We start from the raw sequence: 27517 nt of genomic DNA on the forward strand, positions 1-27517 counted from the left end.
TGAGATTGTTATGCATAGTTATATTATGAGGTATGAGAATGTTTGATGGAATGGTATGAAATGTTGAAATATTCATTTTATGCATGAAATATTTACTATGATATATATATATACACGTGAAGTTGCTAATGATGCACAATGAAATTCGTAAAGCATGTGAATTGAACGATATTGATAAATACCATCTTAATGGTAATTTGAAAATTTGAAACATTGTTTCCTTCTTCTGAAAGTATGTGATTATTGAGGACATATTGAGCATGTCGAATAAAAGTGAAAAGGATTGAAATGTGCTCGTGTATGAATTTGTATGACATATTACATGTCCATTGGGATGGGATTTTAGGGTTAACGGAGGAGTTCCGTGGAGTACTGGCGGCCTATTAAGTCTGCATATATTGTTTGTCTGTGCACTGCATTTGGAGTACTGAGGGGAATGGCGATTATATTGCATTATATATTTGACAGTTTTACTGCAATATTGATTATTGGTGGTTTTACCACATCGAGCATTGCTCATATACGTTGTGTAACACCCCTCACCCGTATCCAACACTGGGACAGGGCTCGAGGCATTACTAGACTTAAACATTCATAAACATATAAAACTGGGTCACCAAATTTTGGCAAAAATTAAAACTTTTAGAACATACGCTATCGTCCCTTATACAGGCCATCGAGGCCTATAACCTACATTAAGGCGGTTCGGGACAAAACCAAAAATATTCGGTAAACTTTGGGCAACTTAATAAATTTCTAGCTTTGAAGTGTCACACGCTCATGTAGGTAGGCCGTGTGGACTCACACACTCGCATAACTTGGGGCACGCCCATGCCCTTAGCTCGTGGGCAACATTGTCATTGGGACACGGTTATGGCACACGCCCATGTGACCTACCCGTGTCTTGTACTAATTTAAAATTTTAAGTGCAGGGGAAACATGGCCATAACACACACCCATGGGAGGGAACTATGTGTCACACATGGCCTAGACACACGCCCGTGTATCCAACCATGTGGACCCTAATAGGCTATTTTCCAAGCCTTAAGTCACCCCTTTCTACTCCTTATATCATTATACTATGTTTACTAACTTATAAATTAAACATCCATGTTCAGGGCATTAACAACTTATTACCATATCACACATTTATTTCATAGCCATGACCACCTCAAATGGTCCTAAGGCGTTCACCATGTACATATGTTATATACTTCTTATACATAGTGAACAAGCATAATCACATGCCCACATCACAAGACATTTACATATATTATGGATGAATAGGCTTACAAGCCAAAATCATTATAACCAACATCTCATGGCTACATACAACAAATCATTATAAGCCAATACATTTGGCTAATCACAACAACATCGATCATAATGTCTCTATAAATGCCACTCACTTGAACATGTTTGACATATAAATGTCTATACTCCAAGGGTAAAGGCTCGATAGTGTGATGCTGCCTCTGACGATCTCCAACCCTGAGCTGACCTGTCAAAACTAAGAAGATGGAAAGGGGTAGTAAGCTTTACGCTTAGTAAGTCCATATGAAAATAATAAGCATTATAATAACATGTTTCCTTAGGTAAAGCAACTATAATTATGCTTTTATTCATATTCTGGTCAAGCTGTCAAATCGAGTCATAGTCGGTAAATTATTCATAACTTGAAATAAAAAACTCCAAATTAATATCCGTTAATTTTCACAGAAACTAGACTCATTTATCTTCTTATCATAAAATTTTCAGAATTTTTGGTCTATCCAATAAGTAAATTTTATTATTCAAAATCTCCCCTATTATGCAGTTTGACAACTTCGACCTTTATTCACTAAAATTTATTTATCTCCTAGTACAAGACTCGGATAATGTTCCTATTTCTTTATAATGAAATTATACTCATTAAGGATTTCATTCATATGAATTTTAACTCATAATTATTTTTTTACAATTTCTAGTGATTTTCCAAAATTTAGACAAGGGAATCTAGAATCACTCCAACTCTATCTCAAAAGAATTCAAATATCTCATGATACAGAATTCTTTTGCTTTCACCATTTCCTTTATGTGAAACTATACTCATTAAGATTTAATTCCATAATTTATTCGGTCTTTAATTCAATTTCCATAATTTTTAGTGGATTTTCAAAATTGGACCAATGCTGCTATACCAAATCTGTCTTGGTGCAACAAGGTAATAACCATCACAAACTTTTCATAGAAATTATTCTCGTAAATATCATCCATTCATTTGCACCATCGTCATAAGTCTATTTCATTTTACATATCAAGCATGTGTTCATGGGTTTCGAGTACTTACCTGTGCTATCATTTAGCACCGCACTCATCCAAACATGACAACTCACATGCATCATAATATTATCAAATAATATACATGATGTATCATGGCAATAACCTTTTATTTCATTTCTCATATTAATCTCGTTGAATTTCTCAGAATCTCTATGGATATCCCGTTCACTGTCAATTCATACAAGTGATCGTTTCATGTATGCACTCTTGCGAACCTCACATCTTATGGCAGGATTACCAGTCCAGGCTAAATCCCTCGTATTATAAACTCATGGAGTGATGTCGGGATTACCAGTCCAGGCTAAATCCCTTGTAACGACAAGCACTCTCAATGAGCTCAGATCTGAATTACCAGTTCAGGCTAAATTCAGACCCCAATCGGATTACTCGTTTGGGCTAAATCCTTAATACATACATATTCTTCAGGAGGCTCGATCACTTAAGGAACACCCGTCCGGGCTAGATCCTTTTCATACTTGAGATCATGGATTACCCGTCTGGGCTAAATCCTTTTCTGCAACACATGCAGGATCTCAAGTCATGTAAGCCATGGTTTATCCATCGAATTTCCCTTTTTATTCAACCGAGATTTTTCTCTTTTCATCAAGTATCTCATTATGCATAGTTGCTCATGCCATGTACATCCAATTCAACACATTTCCATGTTTATTTCGACATTAGTCCATAAGATAAACATGGTATTACATATAATTATTATTTGGCATTTGTTACAATATATAATCTTCATATAAACTAAATAAATATCCATCACACAATGTTAACACATCAATTTAAGTTCAAGTATGAACAATAATATTATTGCATTATCATTGACATATGAACTTACCTCGGTTTCGAGTACAACTATTTATTTCGAGTTTGTGCTTAACCTTGTTCAACCTCGTTTTAAGTCCAAATCTTGTTTTCCTTGATCTATAATATCACATTTCGCCTACTAATTAGTCACATTATTCATAGGGGTCCAAAAATCATATTTTTACAAATTTTTATTTTGACCCCTAAACTTTTGCATATTTGCACTTTTTCCCCAATGCTCGGAAATAAAACTTCATCCTATTTTCTTATGTTTTATGGCATACTGATCATTTTCCATAACTATGACAGGCCCCAATTTCCACTAAATCACCCATTTATGACCAATTTTACAACTTTTACAAAATGGTCCTTCCGAACGTTTTCATCGAAAACCACTTAGTAAAAGTCATTTATTAAACACCCAACACTCATTTTCTACCATTAGACATCAAAATGCATGCATATTACTCATGGGTAAATTTTTAAACACAAACCCTAGCTCAAAATAATGGTAGAAATAGCTAGAACATGTTACCGGGATTTCAAAAATGTAAAGAACTTTAAAAATGGGGATCGGGATCACTTACAAATGAGCTTGGAAGCTTGAACCAAACCCTAACCATGGCGTCCATGGGGGTTTCAACTGGTACATGGAGAAGATGACCAAATTTTGGCTATTTTGGCTTTTAAATTCTTTTAATTATTGGTTTACCAAAATGCCCCTAACTTAAAAATATTTTATTACACCCATTTCATGTCTATTTTTGTCCAAAAATTAAATAATGGTCTAATTACCATTTAAGGACCTCCCGTTTAAAATTTCATAACAATTTGATACCTCTAACATGTAGAATCAACTTTTGTACTTTTTACAATTTAGTCCTTTTGACCAAATTGAGTGCCCGTCTAAATTTTCGAATGAAATTTTCACGGAATGATTCTGTGAAATCATAGACCATAAAAACATAATAAAAATAAATTTTCTTACATCGAATTTGTGGTCCCGAAACCACTGTTCCGACTAGGCCCTAGTTCGGGATGTTATATTTCTCCCCCCTTTAAGGATTTTCGTCCCCGACAATCTTACCAGAAGAGTGGTTTAGTTCCTCATAATCTTTATTATCTCATAATTAGTGCTAAAGAACCTTTTACTTTAGCCTTCATTAAAATCCAGGGTCTTATTTAGCTCTCCCAATAACTCGTGATATGTGAAAGTCCGTATTCCAATCCAATTAACCAGGACTAGCTTCCCAAGAAATCTAATACTCTCATCAATACATGATTCCGTTAACCCATTGGGCAGATTTAACATTTACCAAGACGATTTGCGAATTTCATCATATGTCAACCAAAAATCCATACATCCTTTTTCTTTTTCAAATATAAGAATAATCCTAACAAGAAATCCATAATCATCTCGTCCTCATTTCCATTCTAATATCACTACTAATGAAGATCGTTCTGATATCACCCGATATTCAGCAGTAATCTTGATAACCTTTCATGTATTCAATTATAAAGATTAGAAATGTCGAATTCTAAAATCGATCATCAATATATTACTCCTGTGATTTTTCTAGCAAACTCTCTGCATAAGCCTAGAATTTTCATTTCAAGTACTTGTAACCACATTCTTCCCTTCTCGAAAATCAGGCAATAATCGACTTAAATCAGTTGCACAATCTCACACTCAATTCCCTTTAGGATAGTAGATATATTAGCCATCCCATTGGTTTACTGACTTAGGACACATCACAATTTATTCAATAACACATTATTGAAATTCAAGAAATTCTTATTCAACACATACCCCATCAGTTTAAAGACTTTGGTCAATAACATTCTCACTCATTCAAAGCTTTATTAACAAGTAATAGACCATTCAACTTTCACAAGATGGAAACTTTATCATTCAGAACAGCTTTAAATCGTATCAGGGTCTCCTAGAATAAATATATACACTTTCATTCTAACTACCTATCCTTTACCCAAAGAGAGGTACAATCTTGTTTCCAGACATGAATACTTTATTTAACCTTTCCAATAATAATCAATACCACTTGAACCACTAAGTCGGTAGTATTCATCAACAAATGACATTTTAAAAGATCCTTTTTTTCAGTTGATAGGACAGTCTGACATGAAACCATTCAAACTCACTTATCATACTAACCAAAGTCCATTTCAATTACATTAGCTCAAGATAGCAAAAACCCCTCAAGTGAATGCATTAAATTCAATTAACTTACTCAAGGAAAAGGGACCCACCATACAAACTGAAACTGCACTTTTCATCATGTATGCCTTTATTGATATCAGTTCTTTACACGAAGATTTAGAGAAATCCAGATACAAAGGTTATCATGTTACTATAATCAAACCAGGAACACGTTTATAATCGACATAGGCATCATAGGTTGAAGAACATACCCTTGGATACAAGTGATCATTGGAAATATTACGAGATGAAGGTAACAAAAAAACCAAAATAAAGAAATCCATGATAGAGAAATCCAAGACAAATATATCCAAGGTACAGAAATCCCAGATACCATATCATAATGAAAGACCTAGAAAAATGTTCATAAGTAAGATGTGAGGGATCTTGATTTTTCTTCAGAGAAAAGAAGTCCAGAAGAATACATCAATCCAACCCACTGGGATTAAATGCAATAAGGAAAATTTATCTTCCCATATATGTATATTGAATAGAGCATCAATTTGGAGAAATAGATTTATATCATCGTGCGTATTATTTCATGAAGTCCCATTAGATGGAATACAATGGAATGCCAGAGAGACATAGAGCAATACAGATTATGTACCAGTCAGGCCATCAATACTTTCGTCTATATATCGTGATTAGGAAGCACTCCCATAAATCAAGGACTTTATCAATAGGGCAGTAACCATAAAAAAATATTTCCGAGAACAGTTAAACATACAGAATACCTCGGAAAAGACTGCAATAATCTGGTATCTTACCTTTCAACATTATTCGTTCAATTATTTCTACCATCTCTCATATTATGCTTCTCATTAAAGAAGTTTAGTTCTGAAGAAATTTCTAGTTAATACATTTCCTACCATCTTACCTTACTAGTCCTGTCGTTACTTATCAACCGATTTAATCTCTAATAGTTTTCATAACCATTTAATAGCTAAACCCTTTGGTATCATATTTGTGGACTTATTCAATACAATTCTTGTGAAATTCCTTCACAAAACACCACTCTGGTAAACGGGCGGGGTTGCAAGATCCCTAACTCGTTTCTCATACTCATATACATATATCACTAGTTCATTATCAAAATAACATTTTCATAAACATATCATTCACTTCAGGCAAACTTTTTCACGTTCATATGATAAGAACTTTTCAGTTATCTTATTTAAACAAGTATATTTAGGTAAGCATTCTATGGATTTTGGACAGCCTGCTAATTTAATTCATTCAATCCAACAAATCAGGCATATAACCTTTTATAAAGGCCAAACAAACATGGACAAATACATCACAGTTTAAACTTTCAGCTCATATGTTATCATGTACATATCATGAACTTTTATTCACACTATTCAAATTTTAATCTCATCATAACTGTACTTTACCCAAATGCCATAGCTGCTCATCAAACATGGTCGGTATACCTCGGTTGGAGGGCACCATTATCTAAACAAAATTGCTCTTATCCACGTCGGGAGACATCACACTATCGCAGATCGGTGGCATGTATAGCTGAACTCTCATACATATGCTAGGTTAGTCCGAGAACCGACTAAACCATAGCTCTAATACCACTAAATGTAACACCCCTCACCCGTATCCAACACCGGGACAAGGCTCGAGGCATTACCAGACTTAAACATTCATAAACATATAAAACTGGGTCACCAAATTTCGCCCAAAATTAAAATTTTTGGAACATATGCTATCATCCCTTATACAGGCCATCGAGGCCTATAACCTACATTAAGGCGGTTTGGGACAAAACTGAAAACATTCGGTAAACTTGGGAAACTTAATAAATTTCTAGCTTTGGAGTGTCACACACCGGTGTAGGTGGGCCATGTAGACTCACACGCTCGCGTGACTTAGGGCACGCCCATGCCCTTAGCTCGTGGGCAACACTGTCTTTAGGGCACGGCTATGGCACACGCCTGTGTGACCTACCCGTGTCTTGTACTAGTTTAAAATTTTAAGTGCAGGGGACACACGGCCATAACACACACCCATGGGAGGGAACCGTATGTCACACATGGCCTAGACACACGCTCATGTATCCAACCATGTGACCCTAATAGGCTATTTTCCAAGCCTTAAGTCACCCCTTTCTACTCCTTATATCATTATACTATGTTTATTAACTTATAAATTAAACATCCTTGTTCAGGGAATTAACAACTTATTACCATATCACACATTTATTCCATAGCCATGACCACCTCAAATGGTCCTAAGGCATTCACCATGTACATATGTTATATACTTCTTATACATAGTGAACAAGCATAATCACATGCCCACATCACAAGACATTTACATTTATTATGGATGAATAGGCTTAAAACCCAAAATCATTATAAGCCACATCTCATGGCTACATACAACAAATCATTATAAGCCAATACATTTGGCTAATCACAACAACATCGATCATAGAAAAACTAAGTCTCTATACATGCCACTCACTTGAACATGTTTAACATATACATGTCTATACTCCAAGGGTAAAGGCTCGATAGTGTGATGCTGCCTCCGACGATCTCCAATCCCGAGTTGACCTGTCAAAACTAAGAAGATGGAAAGAGGGAGTAAGCTTTACGCTTAGTACGTCCATATGAAAATAATAAGCATTATAATAACATGTTTCCTAAGGTAAAACAACTATAATTATGTTTTTATTCATATTCTGGTCAAGCTATCTACTCAAGTCATAGTAAGTAAATTATTCATAATTCGAGCTATGGAACTCAAATTAATATCTGTTAATTTTCCCAGAAACTATACTCATTTATCTTCTTATCATAAAATTTTAAGAATTTTTGGTTTAGCCAATAAGTATAGTTTATTATTCAAAATCTCCCCTGTTTTGCAATTTGACAGCTTCGACCTTTCTTCACTAAAATTGATTTATCTCCTAGTACGAGACTCAGATAATGTTCTTGTTTCTTTCTCCTGAAAGCATACTCATCAAGGATTTCATTAGTATGAATTTTAACTCATAATTATTTTGTACAATTTCTAGTGATTTTCCAAAGTTGAGACAGGGGAATCTGGAATCACTCTGACTCTATCTCACATGAATTCAAATATCTCATGATACAGAATTCTTTTCTTTCACCATTTTCTTTATGTGAAACTATACTCATTAAGCATTAATTCCATATTTTATTCAGTCTTTAATTCAATTTCCATAATTTTTGGTGGATTTTCAGAATTGGACCAATGCTGCTGTACCAAATCTGTCTTAGTACAACAAGGTAATAACCATCATAAATTTATCATAGAAATTATTCCTGTAAATTTGCACCATCATCATAAGTACATTTCATTTTACATATCAAGCATGTGTTCATGGGTTTCGAGTACTTACCTATTCTATCATTTAGCACCGCACTCGTCCAAACGTGACAACTCACATGCATCATAATATTATCAAATAAGCATCATTATATTATCAAATAACATACATGATGTATCATGGCAATAACCTTTTATTTCATTTCTCATATTAATCTCGTTGAATTTCTCAGAATCTCAAAGGATATCCCGTTCACCGTCAATTCATACAAGTGATCGTTTCATGTACGCACTCTCGCGAACCTCACATCTTACGGTGGGATTACCAGTCCAGGCTAAATCCCTTGTAATGAGAAGCACTCTCAATGAGCTCGGATCTGAATTACCAGTCCAGGCAAAATTCAGACCCCAATCGAATTACCTGCCCGAGTTAAATCCTTAATACATACATATTCTTCAGGAGGCTCGATCACTTAAGGAACACCCGTCCGGGCTAGATCCTTTTCATACTTGAGATCACGGATTACCCGTCCAGGCTAAATCCTTTTCCGCAACACATACAAGATCTCAAGTCATGTAAGCCATGGTTTATCCATCAAATTTCCCTTTTTATTCAACCGAGACTTTTCTCTTTTCATCAAGTATGTCATTATGCATAGCTGCTCATGCCATGTACATCCAATTCAACACATTTCCATGTTTATTTAGACATTAGTCCATAAGATAAACATGGTATTACATATAATTATAATTTGGCATTTGTTACAATATATAATCTTCATATAAACTAAATAAATATCCATCACACAATGTTAACACATCAATTTAAGTTCAAGTATGAACAATAATTTTATTGCATTATCATTGACATATGAACTTACCTCGGTTTCGAGTACGACTATTTATTTCGAGTTTGTGCTTAACCTTGTTCAACCTTATTCTAAGTCCAAATCTTGTTTTCCTTCATCTATAATATCACATTTAGCCTAATAATTAGTCACATTATTCATAGGGGTCCAAAAATCATATTTTCACAAATTTTCATTTTAACCCCTAAACTTTTGCATATTTGCACTTTTGCCCCAATGCTCAGAAATTAAACTTCATCCTATTTTATTATGTTTTATGGCATGCTGATCATTTTCCATAACTATGATAGGCCCCAATTTCCACTAAATCACCCATTTATGACCAATTTTACAACTTTTACAAAACGGTCCTTCCGAATGTTTTCACCGAAAACTGCTTAGTAAAAGTCATTTATTAAACACCCAACACTCATTTTCTACCATTAGACATCAAAATGCATGCATATTACTCATGGGTAAATTTTTAAACACAAACCCTAGCTCAAAATAATGGTAGAAATAGCTAGAACATGTTACCGGGATTTCAAAAATGTAAAGAACTTTAAAAACGGGGATCGTGATCACTTACAAATGAGCTTGGAAGCTTGAACCAAACCCTAACCATGGCTTCCATGGGGGTTTCGGCTGGTACATGGAGAAGATTACCAAATTTTGGCTATTTTGGCTTTTTAATTCTTTTAATTATTGGTTTACCAAAATGCCCCTAACTTAAAAATATTTTATTACACCCATTTCATGTCTATTTTTGTCCAAAAATTAACTAATGGTCTAATTACCATTTAAGGATATCCCTTTTAAAATTTCATAAGAATTTGATGCTCTAACATGTAGAAATCAACTTTGCACTTTTTACAATTTAATCCTTTTGACCAAATCGAGTGCCCAAACGTCGAAATTTTCGAACGAAATTTTCACAAAATCATTCCGTGAAATTTTAGACCATAAAATTATAATAAAAATAAATTTTCTTACGTCAAATTTGTGTTCTCGAAACCACTGTTCCGACTAGGCCCTAATTCGGGATGTTACACGTTGGAGTTTGGTAGATGGGTTTGGGGAACTCGTGGTGTGTAGCAGATGGTATGGGTAGGATCTCACATGTGCATTTTTCACAATCATGTGCATTTGAAAATTATTATTGTTAATCATTGGTTGTGCTTTTGGTACCTCTATAAAATTGCATGTTTGAATGCTTAATACTCTTTAGTCTTACACTGAGCAAGTTAAGCTCACCCCATTACCTCAACTTCTTAGGTAATGGTCGAACTTAGGATCGGAATTGGCATGCAGACGTACGGTGGACTTCAGACTTTACTTCGTCATATTATTTTAATTTAATTATATTTTTATATTATTTTATTATTATTCAATTTTGGATTCTAAAGTTTCTTTAAACTGTGGTTGGGGACTGTTCGAGATTTTAGGGTTTTTCATGCATGCATGACATGCATCTTTGGTATAGATACATGTTTTTTATAATATGTTGAAATGTACTATGCATGATATATGACTAAATTAATAATTTGACTAGTAATGGTATATTTCTACTGCTAAAAAGATAACAAAATGATTTTTCAAAGGCAACACCATCAGTAAGGTTTTACAAAAACTCACCTAATTTGCTAATTTGACCTAAGCAGGGTTGGACTAAGTAGATGGACGTTTTCCAAAGATAACAATTGAAATCGCGGTTTTATAAAAAAAAGTACTTGAGGGTTTTTAACTATCGTTAGGGTAAGTTCAACACTAAGGTGTCCAATATGGCCTTCTCAATTCGACCATAATCTAGGCTGGGTTTGGGAGGTTACATAATTCCATGTTACGAGCCTATGGACAAATTGTAAAGAAGTTAAATGTTTAAGGGAAAATAGTAATTTTTCCAAAACATGAATTTTTGGATTAAATTGAATAGAATGGGACTTAAATTAGTTAATTTTGATTATATAGATCAAGAAAAGCCACGTTCGAAATTAGATCGGGCAAAAAATAAAGTAGTGGATTGATTGATCGATTTTCTCTGTACTAATTCGAGGTAAGTTTGTATGTTTAATAAGTATTAAATTATATGTGTTTGAATGCTTAATTGATATAATTGTGATGATACGACACCATGAAAATTCTCGATGAGTTATCGGCAATGCATGAATCCCGTTTGAACCTCAGGAATAGATAAGATACAAATGACATGTCATTAGGGGTTACCATGTTTTGGGTGTTGGTCCTATACATTCTACCGGTGGCTGAGTTTTTTGGCATGTGTTGTGGTTACTCCTCAGTTTGTGTGAGCAGCACCGTATAGTTACGTCTTGACTATCAGCTTGTGTGAGCAGACCTAGTGTTAGCTCAAGAGTGAGAATTTATACGAGATATGATATAGAGATGGTTTCAACCATGTATTAGCACTTATTGTGCGAGATTCCCAAGTATCCAATAGTATTCCAAATGGTTCAACGGGTATATTAAAGGTATGAAAGAATGAGAGATTAATACGTATCATTACAGGTATGTATGTGAATCATATATGTATTGAATCTATGAAATTTGTGAATTTTATGTCTAACCTTATGGATGAATATGTGTTAGGTTTGTGGATTAAATTGAGTTGCATTATGCCATGTTTAATTAATTAAATTATGATTAAATGGTAAGTTGTACTTATTAGCCATACAAGCTTACTAAACTTAATAGCTTACTCTGTTTACTTTTTTGTGTTTTATAGTGATTTCAAAGCTTGCTCGGGTTGTAAGTTGTCAGAGATCTCATCACACTATCTAACCGTTGTTTTGATGCTTTAGAACCTTGTGAATTTTGGTTTTATGGCATGTATAGGTCTTTTGGCTAATGTAGCCTTTTATGTCTTGATGATTTTTTTGCCATTTAAATTAGCTTGTAAGTAGTCATATATTTTGAAATGTATATCTATGCTGTAAGTCTTATCTTGTATGTATTTGGATTACCATGGAAATGCCTTGATTGTGATTTGGAAATTTTGAGCATCATGTGGATAAGATTGAGAAATGGCATATTGAATGTGTGTTAGGTGCAAAAGTGTATATATGTATTTGACCATTTACGTAACTTTTGGAAGTGATATTGGTGTGATTTTGAGTGGCCGATTGTGATGTTTATGAGCATTGTTGGTTGTTGGTAATGGTATTGCATGATTTGAACTTGAATTTTGATTAGTTTGAATGCTCATTGATGATATAGTCATATGTTATTTGATGTGTTTAGGTTGTAGCAAATTTGGGTAAGGAATATGGCCTGGAAAATAGCCTATTTTTGTCCACACAAGTAAAGACACGGGCGTGTGTCTCAGCCGTGTGTGATACACGGCCAGATGACATGGTTGTGTGTCCCCTAATACTTATTTAGAAACCAAGTCAGTAGCTTCAAACAGCCTAGCACACGGGCTTGTGGCTTGGTCATGTGGCACAAGTCAGTATACCATCCAGTTTTCACACGGCCTGGCACATGGTGTAACAACCTATTTTTTAGTGAAATCAAAACAGTGGTTTCAGGGCCACAAATCTGAAGTAAAAATTATTTTATTATTTCTTTAAGGTCAACAGCATGATAGAATAATTGTGTGAAAATTTCATTAAGAAAATTTATCGATTGAGTACTTAATTTGTCTAAAAGGACTAAATTACAATACATGTAAAACTTGAATTCTATAAGTTAAAGGTGTCTAATGGCTATGAAATTTTAAATTGGAGGTCCTTAAATGGTAATTAGACCATTATACCTTGAGATGGACTAAAATGGGCATGGCTGGGTAAAAATTTTAAGGGTTAAGTGAAGGGTATTTTGGTAATCTAGTAAATAAAGCCAAAATAACTAAATAAAAGATGTAATCTTCTTCAATTTAGTCCCTTATAGCTGAAATTTTGGGGGAAACCATAGCTAGGGTTTATGGCCAAGTTTTCAAGCTCAATTGTAAGCCCATTCTTGTCTCATTTTTAACGATTTTTATATTTTTGAGATCGTTGTATCTTGATTCAGCTATTTCAAGAACTAACTTGAATGAAAGTTAAAAGTCTAAAATTTTACCCATGATGAATATGTTTGTATTTTGATGTTTGATGGTAGAAAATGAAAGATTATTGATAGATAAACAACTTTTACAAGGTGATTTTTGATGAAAACTTGATTAGGGACTAAAATGTAAACTTTTGAAATTGAAGGAAAAATTCTAAAATTTTATGTATACAGGTGCTGTAAAATTTCTAATGGGGCTTTGGCTAGGCTTGGAATAGGGAGTAACTTGCACAAGTTTCATTTTCCGGGCCTAGGGACAATCGAAATTATTGAAAAAGTTAGGGGCAAAATAGTAATTTTTCCTAGGACGTAAATTGTGTCTGTTTAAGTATGAAATGTATGAAATTGATGAATAAATTTATATAGAACCGAAAAACAAAAACTCGAGGCTAGATTGAGGAAAAGAAAAGATTTCAGATTAGTAGATTATTACGCGAACAAGTGTCGAAGTAAGTTCGTGTAACTTAATTGGATATGTAATTATGTTAATTGAATGTTGTATTGTATGTAATGTGATTTATGTTAATGTGCCTTAATTTTATGTTATGATGGAAAATTTTTACATCTTGAAATGATGATAAAAGGTTAGTCTTGATTGAATGTTGAATTCAATAATTGTATGCACTTTCCCGAAACTAATGAGGTTCTGCATTTGTTGCAGATGGGATTTAGCTCAGACGAGTAATCCCATTGCTCTTGTTATAGAAAGAATTTAGCCCAGACTAGTAATCCTGATATAATACCTCTCGAGCACACATTATGATTAGGGTTTAGCCTGGACTAGTAATCCTAATCGAGTTCCTCTAAGCATATGCATTAAAAAGGATTTATCCTGGACTGGTAATCCTGTTATACAATATGTGGTTCGAGAGAGTGTTACTTGGCTAAGTGCCCTAATGGGTACCCTACGCTGACAGCCAACGGTTGGCCTAAATTTGAGTCCTCGATGACATCATCGTCGCAACCATCGGTGGTAATGCTGTAAGCAACCTCGTTCGGAGTCGTGTTCGTTCGTCGATCGAGACCCTTGAACCCTTTCGGCATCACAAGGATGGTGCTTGCATTGCGACCTGTGTCAAAGGGATTACCAATGAGTTTAAGCATATCAATAAGCGGAGGAAAAGAAACTTACTAGGATTCCCTAGTAACGGCGAAATGAACCGGAAAAGCCCGGCTTGAGAATCGGGCACCATCGGCGCCAATTGTAGTCTGGAGAAGCGTCCTCTCGGCGTGATGGGCCCAAGTCCCCGGAAAGGGGCGCCGGAGAGGTGAGAGCCCGTCGTGCGGACCTGCCGCACCACGAGGCGCCGTCTCACGAGTCGGGTTGTTTAGAATGCAGCCCTAATCGGGCAATAAATCCGTCCAAGGCTAAATCTGGCGAGAGACCGATAGCGAACAAGTACCGCGAGGGAAAGATGAAAAGGACTTTGAAAAAAGAGTCAAAGAGTGCTTGAAATTGTCGGGAGGGAAGCAGATGGGGGCCGGTGATGCGCCCCGGTCGGATGTGGAAGGGCGAGAGCAGTTTCGCCGATCGGCTCAGGGAGTAGACCGACGCGGGTTGTGGCGGCAGCCCAAGCCCGGGCCTTTGATACGCCTGTGGAGACGTCGTCGCCTCAATCGTGGGATCCAAGACGCGCCGTCTCGGCGTGCCCGGCACCCACGTGCTCGGCGTCGACTGCGGGCTCCCATTCGGCTGTCTTGAAACACGGACCAAGGAGTCGACATGTGTGCGAGTCAACGGGCTGAAAAACCCGTAAGGCGCAAGGAAGCTGATTGGCGGGATCCTCACGGGTGCATCGCCGATCGACCTTAATCTTCGAGAAGGGTTCGAGGAGAGCATGCACTGTCGGGACCAAAGATGGTGAACTATGCTCGAGTGGGGCGGCCGAGGAAACTCGGTGGAGGCCCGCGGCGATCTCGACGTGCAAATCGCTCGTCTCGACTTGGGTATAGAGGCGAAAGACTAATCGAACCGTCTAGTAGCTGGTTCCTCTCAAGTTTCCTCGGGATAGCTGGAGCCCTTAGCGAGTTCTATCGGGTAAAGCCAATGATTAGAGGCATCGGGCGCAACGCCTCGACCTATTCTCAAACTTTAAATAGGTAGGACGGTGCGGCCGTGCCGCTGAGCCGCGCCACGGAATCGAGAACTCCAAGTGGGCCATTTTGGTAAGCGAATCGGCGATGCGGGATGAACCGAAGCCGGGTTACGGTGCCCAATTGCGCTAACCTAGAACCCACAAAGGGTGTTGGTCGATTAAGACAGCAGGACGGTGGTCATGGAAGTCAAAATCCGCTAAGGAGTGTGTAAAACTCACCGCCGAATCAACTAGCCCCAAAATGGATGGCGCTTAAGCGCGCAACCTATACCCGGCCGTCAGGCAAGAGCCAGCCCCGATGAGTAGGAAGGTCGGCGATCGCCGCAAAACCCGGCTCGAGCCCAGGCGGAGCGCCATCGGTGCAAATCTTGGTGGTAGTAGCAAATATTCAAATGAGAACTTTGAAGGCGAAGAGGGAAAGGTTCCATGTGAACGGCACTTGCACATGGGTTAGCCGATCCTAAGAGACGGGAAGCCCGTCCGATAGCGTTCAGCATGAGCTTCAAAAGGAATCAGTTAAAATTTCTGAACCGGACGCGGCGGTTGACGGTAACGTTAGGGAGTCCGGAGACGTCGACGGGGCCTCGAGAAGAGTTATCTTTTCATTTAACGGCTGCCCACCACCGAAACGGCTCATCGGAGGTAGGGTCCAGAGCCGGAAGAGCACCGCGACGTCGCGTGGTGTCCGGTGCGCCCAATGCCCTTGAAAATCTGGAGGACCGAGTGTCATCCGCGCCGGTCGTACTCATAATCGCATCAGTCTCCAAGGTGAACGACCTACGGTCAATGGAACAATATAGGCAAGGGAAGTCGGCAAAATGGATCCGTAACCTCGGGAAAAGGATTGGCTCGAGGGTTGGCACGGGTCGCAGCCCGTAACCCGTCGGCTCACGGCATCGCCGAGCTACTTCCGGCGAGAGCGGGTCGCCGCGTCTTGCCGGGGACGGATCGAACGGCCTTCGGAGCCTTCCCGGCGATTTAACAATCGACTTCGAATTGGTACGGACAAGGGAATCCATTGTTTAATTAAAACAAAGCATTGCGATGGTCCTGCGGATGCTCACGCAATGTGATTTTTGCCCAAAGGCTCGAATGTCAAAGGAAGAAATTCAACCAAGCGGGTAAACGGCGGAGTAACTATGACTCTCTTAAGGTAGCCAAATGCCTCGTCATCTAATTAGTGACGACATGAATGGATTAACGAGATTCCCACCGTCCTCGTCTACTATCCAGTGAAACCACGCCAAGGGAACAGGCTTGGCGAGAATCGTGGGAAAGAAGACCTGTTGAGCTTGACTCTAGTCGACTTTTGAAATGACTTGAGAGGTGTAGGATAAGTGGGAGCTCTCGGTAAATTGAAATACCACTACTTTTAACGTTATTTTACTTATTCCAATCGGAGAGGGCACGGCCCTATTTTTGGACCAAGGTCGGCTTCGCCGGCCGATCCGGCGTAAGACATTGTCGGTGGGAGTTTGGCTAGGCGGCACATCTGTTAAAAGATAACGAGGTGTCCTAAGATGAGCTCAACGAGAAGTAAATCTCGTGTGGAACAAAAGGGTAAAAGCTCGTTTGATTTTGATTTCGACGAATACCAACCGTGAAAGCGTGGCCTATTGATCCTTTAGACCTTCATAATTTGAAGCTTGAGGTGTCGGAAAAGTTACCACGGGGATAAGCGGCTTGTGGCGACCAAGCATTCATAGCGACGTTGCTTTTGATCCTTCGATGTCGGCTCTTCCTATCATTGTGAAGCGAAATTCACCAAGTGTTGGATTGTTCACCCACCAATAGGGAATGTAAGTTGGATTTAGACCGTCGTGAGACAAAGTTAGTTTTACCCTCTCGATGGCAGCGTCGTAATAGTAGTTCAACCTAGTACGAGAGGAACTGTTGATTCGCACAATTGGTCATCGCGCTTGGTTGAAAAGCCGCGGCGCGTGGGCTACCGTCTTGTTGGATTATGTTGAATGCCTCTAAGTTAGAATCTGGGCTAGAAGCGACGACGCGCCGCCGCCCGATTGTCGACCCGCGATGAGGGGCCTTTGGCCCCAAGGGCACTGTCGAGGTGCAACGATCATGGCGGACAAGTCGTGGCGCCTCCTTGGAGCGTAATTCCCATCGAGCTGCAGGTAGAATCCTTCTGAGCGACTTAAATACACGATTGGGTATTGTAAGTGGCGAGTGGCCTTGCCGCCACGATCCACCGAGATCGACCCTTTGTCGCCTGATTAATCCTTCCCCATTTCCTTCCGATCTCCCCTTGTTCTTTTTTCACGTCCCGACCTTGGGGTCCCCAAGTGGGGGACTTAGTGTAAGGAGTTAGTTAAACACTTGGCCTTGCCGCCCCCTCGGGGAATATGGCACAACGGGGGCCGTGGTAGTGCGAGTGCGAGCTCCCAACTGTTGGTGGTCCGGGCAATTGTTCAATTTTCTGTCGTGCCGTGCCGTGCCATACTTCATTCAGCCTCTTGTATTTGTTTTGGGTGAAGAGAAAAATTTCTAAGTTAGACACTTAACCGTGCCGCCCCCTCGGGAAACATGGCACAACGGGGGCCGCGGTGGTGCGGGTGCGAGCTCCCAACTGTTGGTGGTCCGGGCACTTGTTCAATTTTCTACCATGCCATCATGCCATATTTCATTCGGCTTCTTGTATTTCTTTTGGGCCAACAGGAAAAATTTTCAATCAAAAATACTAAGTGTAAGTGGCGTAAAAAAAAAATACCCCCATTTCAGGCATGTGCGGGAGCCTCGGGCAACATCCCGTGGTGCGGGTCATCGGGCATCGGGCAACATCAGCGCCTTGGTGCCTCGGATGTGCGGGAGCGTTGGGCTAAAAAAGGTGTCCCTGTTTTAGACATCTGAAACCTGTCCCTGTTTCAGACACATGAATGTCGACTGGTAGCACATTGACCAAGTTTTTTTAGCTCTTTAGGGGGGAAGTGATATTGAGCAGCCAGGGGTTATCCAGGGCACTGCCCACGCCCATCGTATGCCCGCACGTCAGTGCTCCCCCACCACCGGTTAGGTTCCCGGAGGTGCTCCGATGATCCATCCCGGTGATGATCCGGTGAGCCATCCCGGGATATACAAAACGGCGCAACGAGTCCCTCCCTAATCCCAAAAGGTAGAATTCGGATACCGTTACTTGTTCGGTACCCAATAATGAATGAACCGTCCCAAAGGTAGAATTCAGATACCGTTGCATGCATGTTCGATATCCGTCCCAATAATGAATGAATCGTCCCTGTCCCTCCCCTTTTGCAAGAAGAGCCTCCGGCACCTTTGGCCCCTGGTCGTGCGGTGTGCCACCCCGTGGTGCGGGGCCATCGGGCGCCACCGGCCCCTTCGATGTGTCGGAGCATCTGGCAGCATCGGCACCTTGGTGCATCGGATGTGCGGGAGGGTCGAGCACCAAAGCTAATTTTGGGCCCCCGTTGGTGCAGAAGCGTCGGCACTATAAAGTGTCCCTGTTTCAGACACATGAATGTCGCCTAGTAGCACATTGACCAAGTTTTTTTAGCTCTTTAGGGGGGAGGTGATATTGAGCGAATAGGGGTTGTCCAGGGCACTGCCCACGCCCATCTCATGCCCAGACGTCGGTGCCTCCCCATCGCCGATTAGGTTCCCGGCGGTGCTCCGGCGATCCATTCCGGCGGTGCTTCGGTGAGCCATCCCGGAATATAAAAAACGATGCTACGAGTCATCCCGGTCCCTCCCCCAGGTCTCTCCCCTTTTGAATCATCCCGGTCCCTCCCCTTTCGAAACAAGAGCCTCTGGCACCTTGGGCCCTTGCTTGCGCTGGAGCATCAGGCACCATTGGTAACCTAGGACATCGATGGTCTCGGAGCATCGACACATTACTGCTTGGACATATTGGAGCCTTAGACGCCATCGGCAACCTAGGACGTCAGTGGTACGAGAGCCTCGCGAGCATCTAAACCTTGGTGCCTTGGATGTTGTGGGAGCCTCGGACACCTCGGACACCATCTGCAAACTAGGCTCTTGGTTGTGCAGGAGCCTCGGTGACCATCAGCACCTTGGTGCTCAGATGTGCGGGAGCCTTGGGCACCATCGGCACCTTGGTGCAAGGATGTGCGAGAGCCTCGGCACCATTGGCAACCTAGGACCTTGGTCGTATGGGAGCCTCGGGCACCATCGGCAACCTAGGCCCTTGGTCGTACGGGAGCCTCGGGCACCATCAGCAACCTAGGCCCTTGGTCGTGTGGCAGCCTCGGACACCATCGGCAACCTAGGCCCTTGGTCGTACGGGAGCCTCGGACACCATCGGCACCTTGGCGCTTGGATGTACGGGAGCCTCAGACACCATTGGCAACCTAGGCACTTGGTCGTGCGGGAGTCTCGGCACTATCGGCAACCTAGGCCCCTGGTCGTGCGAGAGCCTCGGGCACCATCGGCAACCTAGGCCCCTGGTCGTGCGGGAGCATCGGGCACCATCGGCAACCTAGGCCTCTGGTCGTGCGGGATCCTCGGGCACCATCGGCAACCTAGGCCCCTGGTCGTGCGAGAGCCTCGGGCACCATCGGTACCTAGGCCCCTGGTCGTGCGGGAGCCTCGGGCACCATCGGCAACCTAGGCCCCTGGTCGTGCGGAAGCCTCGGGCACCATCGGCACCTTCGTGCTTGGATGTACGGGAGCCTCAGACACCATCGGCAACCTAGGCCCTTGGTCGTGCGGGAGCCTCAGGCACCATCGGTAACCTAGGCCCTTGGTCATGCGGGAGCCTTGGGCACCATCGGCACCTTGCTGCCTCAGATGTGCGGGAGCCTCGAGCAGCATTGGCACCTTGGTGCTTGGATGTGCGGAAGCCTCAGACACCATAGGCAACCTAGGACGTTGGATGTGCGGATGCCTCGAGCAGCAGGGGCACCCTGGTGCCTCGGATGTGCGGGCTAAAGAAAAGTGTCCCCGTTTCAGACATACGAATGTTTCCTGGTAGCAGATTGATGAAGTTTTTTTAGCTCTTTAAGGGGTAGAGATTCGCTGCCCCCCGACGTGGCCCCCCTCGAGCCCGAGGTGGGGTGCGTCCGCAGCCCCTACGGGGGTCGGATAGTCCCGCAATGTAGCCATAGAATGTAGCCAACGACTCGAGGACCAGGTTCCCTATATCGGGCAAAGATCTCTTGGGGTGGCTTATGCATTGCTATGGGCTCAATGGACATATAACTCTCGACTTGGCATAAAAATCTTGAGATGAAATGATAATGACTTTAAGGAATATTGCTTGATGAGCTCATCTATGTTACTTGGTAGTTCTGAAGGTTTTGGTGACTAACATGTTTGATTGAATGTATGTGTTTAGGCAATTTAGCCAAATGGATGGAAAACATGATATGTATGCTTAGATTTATTAAACAAGATTGGTAAGTTTAATTTCCATTATACGAACTTACTAAGCATGTAATGCTTACTCCTTTTATTTTCCCCTATCTTACAGTGCTCGGAATCTCACAAAGGTTCGAAGATTGTAGGAGCATTGTCACACTATCAGCTAACTACTTTGGGTATTTATAGTTGAATCATTTTGGTATAATGGCATGTATAGGACAACTTGGCCAATTGTGGCTTGAAATGTTATTTTGTAACCTAGCCATTGGCATGGCTAGTAATGGTTCATTTTGGGTATGATTAAGTAAGCTATTCTGATGATGTATATACACGTGTTATGCTAAGTTCATGTAATTAAATGTTGTTAATGCCTAAGTTAAGCTAAGGTGAGATTGCGACCGTGTATGCATGAAATGGTATGCCTTGATGAATGATGGATTTGCTTAATTTGAATGCTTGAAATGGTTGGAATTGGTTGAGTGTTTTATGTGCAGGTCCTTGGGTGATTTTGGGTGAGAAACGAAGCTAGGAAATGGCTTTATTTTGTCCACATGGGCAGACACATGGGCGTGTGTGGAAACACAAAAATATACACACTTTTTTAGGCCCTTTTTAACTCAAATTCATACAGTTTTAGTAAATTATTGTTGAAAAATATATAAATATTATAAAATAATTATTTTGTACTAAAATTATTAACATAATAAATTTTAATTAATTTTGATCATTTTTTGACAGATTTGCACAAAGGGTGAAAATTGGCTCGGCAGACACTGTTAGAAGCGCAAAATCGAGAAGCGATTTTTGAAGCATGGAGATGAATGAATTTTTTCAGCTAAAGACGGTCCAAATTGTGTATTAATTCATGATATAATTAATTTTAATTTATATCCAATTTAATTTGGATTAAATAAATTATTATCAATAAATTATGAAAAAATGGTCCAGTTGAGTCAAACTGAGTGAACCGAACTGACCAAGAAGTGGACAGCCCAAAACCGTCCATATGCTGACCCAAATCAGCTTATTGGTTGATTATTTAGCTTGAAAAGAGGCCCTTGAAGACTTGTTCAAGTTGCAAACAAACCCCTCCAGAATTGGTGGCTTTATAGATTTGCCCCAAGCCTAAATTAACAAAGTTGAAACTATCACCCTTGCCACATTTGTGGCCGGCCAAGGGAGGTCTCTTTGGCTGATAATTTTAGCTATTTTTAGCAGCCCTCTTCAGCTATAAAACCCCCCTAGACTGGTCATTTGAAACACATCTCAAGCATTCACATCTTTTCTCTCTTCTTTTCCATTCCAAGTTCCTTTGCTCTCTTGCCGATTTCTCCTCTTGGAAAAGGGGCATTCATCAGCCATTTGGAGCAACAATTAAGTGTTCATAGCAGCCTTGGTTGACGAGGACAACAGAGAAGGAAGAACGAAGCAACTAGTCAAGCCACAGAAAAACACCAGATTTGATTCTTGTTCCCTATCTCTTTAATTTTTGTTGTTGTTATGATGAACATATCTATGAGTATTTATGTTGATGGAATGGTTAATTTAATCAGTTTAGCTTGAATTTAATTTGTGTTAGGTTGGTTGCATTTCATTTGCTAAAATTGTTAAAATTGTGTTTATGTTGTTATAGGCCTCGGTAATATGCTTGATTAAGTAAAATCTTGACTAAGTCATTCTTGCATTACAATTGTAAGGTAGCTAATGAATTAATTATTTAAACGGATTGAAATTGTAATTAATTGACACTATACTTAATCAGTGCATGTTTAATCATCTAAGGTAGCTAAGGGTTAAATTAGGAACGGTGTCTGATGATACATTTTCCTTGCATAACTTGCAAGATTATTGTTATTAAACTATTTCAAGGTAGGGATACTTTGTTACCTCACGTAGTCTTTTATATGCTTATTAGATTTAATTAATCGTTTGAATTGACATAGGGATATGTACAAGAGATTATTTCGATTTAATAAGTATGTATGTCCAATAACATATTTTCCTATTAAATATTTGTTTAATCAGTTGAATTGACATAGGGATATAGTCAAGAGATGAATGGATTTTGGCAGGTGTATGTTCATAAGTTAGCAAATTACCGAGTTGCCGTGAATTTATTCGTAACAATATAAACATGAGTTTAATAATTCTACGTTAAGAAATGTAATTAATCTAACACAATTATATCATCTTGATTAAAATCATATTTTGAAATCATCCATTTGAGATTTATTTATTTAGTTTACTTAGTTTAAAATTTTAGTTTTTAATCACCCTCTTCAAACAAAATATTTTTCTTCACTAAAGTATTTTAAATAGCATTCATAAATAATTATTTTCACAGTCCCTGTGGGTACGATAACTCGACATTTACTTGTCACTTTATTACTTGTTGCGATTATGTACACTCGCACATTCTGTTGCTTCAAGTTTTTGGCATCGTTGCCGGGGACTATTTTAAAAAGTCATTATTTGTGAATTTGTTATTTTGCATTTTGGTTTATTTTTCTGTTCAAATTTTAACTAATTAATTTTTTTGTCATTATTTCAGGTGTTTATGAGTATTGACTGAATTATTGATTTACTCCCTGTAGACCCTAAGATAGAAAGAACTTTTCGACAGCGAATCAGATAAGGACCGAAAAGATGAACTTCAAAAATCCGAATCAAGGAAACGGAGTAGACCCTGCTACAAATCCTATCCTTATTGATGATGATAGGGATAGAGCTTTATGACAGTATGCAATGCCAATGTTTAATGATCTTAATCCGAGTATCAGGAGACCTAAAATCGAGGCACAACAATTTGAGCTGAAGCCAGTTATGTTCCAAATGCTTCAGAATATGGGCCAATTCAGTGGAATGCCTACCGAAGATCCTTACCTCCACTTAAGACTGTTTATGGAGGTGAGTGACTCTTTCAAGTTAACCAGAGTACCTAAGATGCATTATGATTGAAGCTATTCCCGTATTCGCTAAGGGACAAAGCTCGAGCCTGATGAAACTCATTGCCACCAAATTCAATTTCCACATGGCAAGAGTTAGCAGAAAGATTTCTCATGAAGTATTTCCCACCTAGCAAAAATGCTAAGTTGACGAATGAGATCACTGCCTTCCAACAAATGGATGATGAGTCCTTGTATGAGGCATGGGAAAGGTACAAAGAATTATTACAAAAGTGCCTTCATCATGGAATTCCACATTGTATCCAACTTAAGACGTTTTATAATGGTGTCAATGCCCACACGAGGATGGTAGTGGACGCTTCTACTAATGGTTCTCTCCTTTCTAAGTCTTATAATATGGCTTATGAAATCATTGAGAGGATTGCTAGCAACAATTACCAATGGCCAGCCAATCGAGCAGCATCAGGATGACGAGTCGCTGGAATACATGAAGTAGACGCTCTCACTTCAATCACATCTCAGGTATTCTCAATATCCTTAGTGCTTAAAAAATTTACCACTAATGGGTTTAATAGTTTTGCAGCACAGCCACCGAATTAATTTGAAAATGTAGCCTATGTATATTGTGTGGAAGGACATTTGTTTGAAGAATGTCCATCGAACCCAAAATCTGTTTATTACATGGGTAACCAGAACCAAAACAGAGGAAGGCAAGGATTGCAATCCAATTTCTATAACCCATCATGGCAAAACCTTCCAAATTTTTCCCGGAGTAACCAAGGGGCTGGACCCAGTAACACATATGCCCAACCTAGATCAACCCAGCCACCTAGTTTTCCCCAACAAGTTCAAAAACCAACCTAAGCTGAACCATCTAATGGCTTAGAAAATTTATTAAAGGCATACATGGCGAAGAATAATGCCTTAATTCAAAGCCAAGCAACTACATTAAAAAATCTGGAAAACCAAATAGGCCAGCTTGCAACTGAACTTAGAAATCTACCATGAGGTGCTTTACCTAGTGATATAATGAATCCAGGGAATCTAGGGAAAGAGCATTGTAAAGCATTGACATTGAGGAGTAAAAAGACTTTAGATCCCAATTTCGTCAAAGTTGAGAAGGAGCCAGCTGATGCTCAAGACTTAGAGGAAATTCAATCGAGTGTTGAAATTCCAGTTTCACCAGAACCAGAATCTGCAAAATCTGACAAGGTAACTTCAGAACCATCAAATTCTGACCAACTAACAACTCTATTAGATGCAGAATTACCACAGAAGATGAATCAAGCAGCTCTAGTAAAGAAACCTCCACATCCTACCCTCAAAGACTTCAAAAGCAGAAGCAAGAAATTCAATTCAAGAAGTTCCTAGATGTACTCAAGCAACTTCATATCAACATTCCGTTGGTTGAATCACTTGAACAAATGTCGAACTACGTCAAATTCATGAAGGATATCTTGTCAAAAATTGAAGGCTTGGAGAATTTGAGACGGTAGCCTTGACAAAGGAATGTAGAGCATATCTTCAAGACAAACTACCCCCAAAATTAAAGGATCTTGGATGTTTTACCATACCTTGATATATTGGAGCAACATATTATGGTAAAGCACTATGTGACTTGGGTGCTAGTATCAACTTGATGTCCATGTCAATATTTAGAAAGTTAGGGATAGGTGAAGTTAGGCTGAATATGATTACACTTCAATTAGCACATCGATCCTTAGACATCTAAAAGGACAAATCGAGGATGCATTGGTACATGTAGACAAATTTATCTTTCCTGCTGACTTTGTGATTCTATACTTTGAAGCAGAAAAAGAGCTACCAATCATCCTAGGAAGACCATTCTTAGCAACTGGAAGGACCCTTATTGATGTGTAGAAGGGCGAGCTTACTATGCGTGTTCAAGATGATCAGGTAACATTTAATGTTTTTAAGCCTATACGATTTCCTAACACAATTGATGATTGTTCTACAGTGTCTGATTTAGGGGATTTAATCGTGGAGAAAGAACTCAACAATGTTGAGGATCCATTAGAACAAATTTTAACATCAGACCCTTAAAATGATAAAGAGGAGGATAAATACTTATCTTTGCTAGAAGCTAATCAAAGGGGATTTTTAATCTGCAATCACATTTTAAATCTTTGAAGTTAGAGAATAGGGATTATGCCCAGCCAAAAGCGTCTATCGAGGAGCCACCTAAATTAGAACTCAAGGTACTTCCTTTACATTTAAAATATGTTTATTTAGGTAACGCTTCTACCTTGCCTGTGATTGTTTCAGCAGAATTAACAAATGAGCAAGAAGAAAAACTCATCCTTGTATTGAAACAATTCAAGAAGGCTACCGGATGGACCATAGCCGATATTTTTGGTATTAGTCCATCTGTATGCATGCACAAGATCATACTAGAAGATGGCGAGAAAGGGACGGTTGATGGACAATGAAGACTGAACCCCATCATGAAGGACGTAGTAAAGAAAGAAATCATCAAGTGGTTAGATGTGGGTACAATCTACCCTATCTCAGACAATTCATAGGTAAGTCCAGTCCAGTGCGTACCAAAGAAAGGAGGTATTACCGTCATCGAAAACTAGAATAATGACTTGATATTGACTAGAACAGTTATGGGATGGAGAATTTGTATCGATTACCTGAAGATGAACAAGGTGACTAGGAAAGATCACGTTCCTTTTCCATTTTTGGATCAGATGCTGGATAGACTTGTGGGTTGAGACTATTACTATTTTCATAGATGGATACTCAGGGTATAATCAAATTACAGTAGTACCAGAAGATCAGCACAAGATAACATTCACCTGCCCGTACGATACATCCGCATTTAGATGCATGCCATTTGGTTTATGTAATGCAGCTGCTACATTTCAAAGATGTATGATGTCTATTTTTACTGAATGGTATGTGTAATGTATATGAACTATGTGGTTTGCCATAGTGTTTGGCAATGGAGTATATGTATTTCGTGATGCTTATATGCTTAAAATGATAAGTTGATTTGTATATGGCTTACTAAGCTTTTGAAAGCTTACTTTGTGTGTGTTTGCATTGTGTTATAAATATCGAAGCTACTGGAAGCTCGGCGATCATCGAGGATTATCACCACACTATCAAACTCTATTTTGGAACCTTTTGAAAATGTATATATCAAAGTATGGCATGTATAGGCTAGGACTATTATGGTTTGTTTTGAGATGTATATATATCTAGCCATGTGATATGGCTTGGTTATGGATGAGACTATGAATGAATTTTGGTATATAAGTTGTGTGAAGAAATTGTATGTTTTGATGGATATAAATGGCCTAGTGAGAAATGGTCAATTTGGTAAGTTAGTTATTTGAATTAGTTATGAAAATGGTATGATTTAGATATGAAAATGAATGAGTTTGGTATGTGATTTTGGTATGTTTTGGTTTTGTTGATAAGGATGAAATTGGTTGGTGATTATATGACATTAAGGCTGTGTGTTTTGTGATTGAAATTGGTTAAAATTATGGTGCATTTTACTTTGATTTTGGACTTGTAGGAATGACCATTGAGGGTGGCAAATTGGCTTTGCAAATAGCCTAT

The 27517-nt window shown here is 39.4% G+C and overlaps 2 non-coding genes across 2 annotated transcripts; one reads left to right on the forward strand and one right to left on the reverse strand.

Annotated features, from left to right (window-relative positions):
• Positions 1-14638: 14638 nt before the first annotated feature.
• LOC128293651 (28S ribosomal RNA) lies at positions 14639-17904 on the forward strand. The gene has a single exon (XR_008283830.1). It is a non-coding gene; the product is annotated as a 28S ribosomal RNA (ribosomal RNA).
• Positions 17905-24106: 6202 nt separating this feature from the next.
• Positions 24107-24213, reverse strand: LOC128293365 (small nucleolar RNA R71). Its single transcript, XR_008283549.1, has one exon. It is a non-coding gene; the product is annotated as a small nucleolar RNA R71 (small nucleolar RNA).
• Between the last annotated feature and the right edge of the window lie 3304 nt (positions 24214-27517).

Source organism: Gossypium arboreum, chromosome 5 (genome assembly GCF_025698485.1).
Source record: "Gossypium arboreum isolate Shixiya-1 chromosome 5, ASM2569848v2, whole genome shotgun sequence".
NCBI classification, from domain to species: domain Eukaryota; kingdom Viridiplantae; phylum Streptophyta; class Magnoliopsida; order Malvales; family Malvaceae; genus Gossypium; species Gossypium arboreum.